Source organism: Aotus nancymaae, unplaced genomic scaffold (genome assembly GCF_030222135.1).
Source record: "Aotus nancymaae isolate 86718 unplaced genomic scaffold, 86718_ANA_hifiasm-v0.15.2.pri h1tg000049l, whole genome shotgun sequence".
Lineage (NCBI taxonomy): Eukaryota > Metazoa > Chordata > Mammalia > Primates > Aotidae > Aotus > Aotus nancymaae.
Window position 1 is genome coordinate 19,891,320 of NW_026988463.1, and position 3,049 is coordinate 19,894,368.

At 48.0% G+C, this 3,049-nt stretch overlaps 1 protein-coding gene across 1 annotated transcript in view; it reads right to left on the reverse strand.

Moving 5' to 3' along the window:
• The window catches only part of DNAH3 (dynein axonemal heavy chain 3), a 207,638-nt gene extending 205,934 nt beyond the window's left edge, over positions 1-1,704 (reverse strand). The window contains 1 exon segment of the mRNA XM_064362754.1: positions 1,172-1,704. The gene's annotated coding sequence lies outside the window, so the exon portion shown is untranslated.
• Positions 1,705-3,049: the final 1,345 nt, after the last annotated feature.

Sequence of the window (3,049 nt, forward strand, 5' to 3'; positions counted from 1 at the left end):
ATGCCCAGCTAACTTTTGTATTTTTAGTAGCGACGGGTTTCACCATGTTGCCCAGGCTGGTCTCAAACTCCTGGACTCAAGCAATCCACCCACCTTGGCCTCTCTAAGTGCTGGGATTATAGGTGTGAGCCACTGCACCCGGCCAACTGGGATCTCTTTTATAAGGGCACCAATTCTATTTAGGAAGGCTTCACCTTCATGACCTGATCACCTCCCAAAGGCCCCATGCCTAATCCCATCACATTGGGTGTTAGGATTTCAACATCTGGATTTTAGAGGAACAAATATTCAGTCCATTGTAGCAAGTAATTGGGAAGACACAGGAGAGGCTGCACATGGATTCATTTTACCCAACCATTGCATGTTCCTTGAGAGCCAAGTCCTGACGCTATGGAGAGATTCTAGGATCCCAACCCTGAAGGAACACATGATGAGGTGGAGGAAGCAGCTATCACACAAGGAAAACCAAAACCCTGCTGGCTCAGCAAAAAGGCCAGAAGTGGGAGGAATTCGAAGATTCACACGGACACCCCTAGATGGCACCCTTAAACAAAAATCCCAGTGGAAACCCCAATTCCGATTTCCAACATCTATCCAGGGAAAACACACCCACACCCACACACCCACACACACACAATCTTTTCCCAGGGAAAACACACACACACACACACACACACACACAACAAAACTATCTTTTCCCAGGGAAAACAAACACACACACACACACACACACACACACACACACACACAAAACAAAACTATCTTTTCCCAGGGAAAACACACACACACACACACAATCTTTTCCCAGGGAAAACACACACACACACACAACTATCTTTTCCAAGGGAAAACACACACACACACACGCACACACAAAACTATCTTTTCCCAGGGAAAACACACATACACACACACAAAACTATCTTTTCCTAGGGAAAACACACACACACAGACACACAAAACTATCTTTTCCCAGGGAAAACACACGCACACACACACACAAAACTATCTTTTCCCAGGGAAAACACACACACACACACACACACACACACACAAACTATCTTTTCCTGGGTGAGGAACCCATCATTTTGCAGCTGAACAAAGTGCATGAAGCCAAACATGACAGGCTGAAACTTAAGAATTTAAGGACTCTTGTTTGTCCTATACCCACCATTAGCTCTTCTTTTTCGCTGTTGTGGAAGAATTACAGCAGGATTCTTGGATTTATCATCATCATCATCATCAACCATCATCCCAAGCTTATTTCTCTATCCATTAGCCTGATTATTTCCAGAAATATTAGGTAGTAGATGTAATAATACCAGCAAATATTTTTGAGCCCCTACTTTAGGTGCTAAGTTCTTGACAGTCACTTTTGCACCAGTCCTCACTACCACCCTGTGACTGCTTCTCTTTCTCCCTTTTTATTTTTTTATTTTTTTTGAGGCAGAGTCTTACCAGGCTGGAGTACAGTGGCATGATCTCAGCTCACTGCAACCTCCACTTCCCAGGTTCAAGCGATTTTTCTGCCTCAGTCTCCTGAGTAGCTGGGATTATGAGTGGGTGGCACCATGCCCAGCTAGTTTTTGTATTTTTAGTAGAGACAGAGTTTCGCCATGTTGGCCAGGCTAGTGTGGAACTCCTGGCCTCAAGTGATCCACCCACTTCACCCTCCCAAAGTGCTGGGATTATAGGTGTGAGCCACTGTGCTCTGTCAGCTTTTCTTTATCTAAAGACTTGTTCTCCAGGTTGCTATGGCCACAGACACAGAGGAGGGGTCGGTCAACACAGGTCCCTGTCTGGAAAGTGGCTGAGAACTGTGCAACAGCAGACCAGTGGTTGGGCTTATCCTTCTCCCTAATTTATGGTTGAAGCCATGGTTCAGAGAGGTTACTGGGTCACATAGTAAGTTACCAGTTGTTCTCAACTCGGGATGATGGGGCTTCCCAGGGGACATTTGACAATATTTTGAGACATAACTGGAGGTGTGGGGTTCTTGTAACTGGCATCTAATGGGAAGAGGCCAGGATGTTACTAAACATTCTACAATGCACAGCTCAGAAACACAGAATTATCCCACCCCAAAGGTCAATAGCCTACTATTGAGAAAACTTGCTCTAAGATTTGGGGCCAGGTGAAACATGGGTTCCTGCTCCAACTTGGATCCTTACAAACTGAGGAATTTAGGTGGATTTATCTTGTCTCTCTCAGCCTGGATTTTTTCATCTGTAAAATGGAGATACTAATCTAATCCATCTGGAAGGATCTCACTGGCTTATGACATTTGCATTTGAGGAGTCATGGTTAAAAACTTCCAGCCAGGGGCCAGGAGCCGTGGCTCACACTTGTAATCCCAACACTTTGAGAGGCTGACGCGGGTGGATCACAAGGTCAGGAGTACGAGACCAACCTGGCCAATATGGTGAAATCCTATCTCTACCAAAAATACAAAAAAATTAGTGGTGGGGCATGCCTGTGATCCCAGCTACTTGGGAGGCTGAGGCAGGAGAATTGCTTGAATCCGGGAAGCGGAGGTTGCAGTGAGCCTAGATGGCGCTACTGCACTCCACCCTGGGTGACAGAGCGAGCCTCCGACTCAAAACAAAAACAAAAGACAAAACAAAAAACAACTTCCAGCCAGGGTGGTACTTCATCATGTGTGTGTCTTGAGATCCAGAGACGTTCCAGAGCAGCTCGTTTTGGGTATACAGGAGGGGAAACCCTGAGACCCTTCGAAAACTCACTCTCGGCGGCCAGTCTGCCTGTCCTGAAGGTGGTCTGAGCTTTCTTCAAGCCTGGAGTGTGGGAAGGGACACTCTCTGAGCCTCAGTTTCCTCATCTGTCAACCTCTCCGGGCTCGTCCCAGGGGCTCCGAAAGCCAGTGTGTGGAACGCGCTTTGCGTAGGCCTGGGCGCGGGGCCTTGGCGCGCCTTTACCGGGTCCTTCCGGCCGCGGGCGGGACAAGTGCAGCGAGGCAGAGCCGAGGGGCGGTGCCCGGGCCGGGGGGCGGAGGCAGGCGACTGTGGCTCCTTCCCGGGACGCTCTTTCC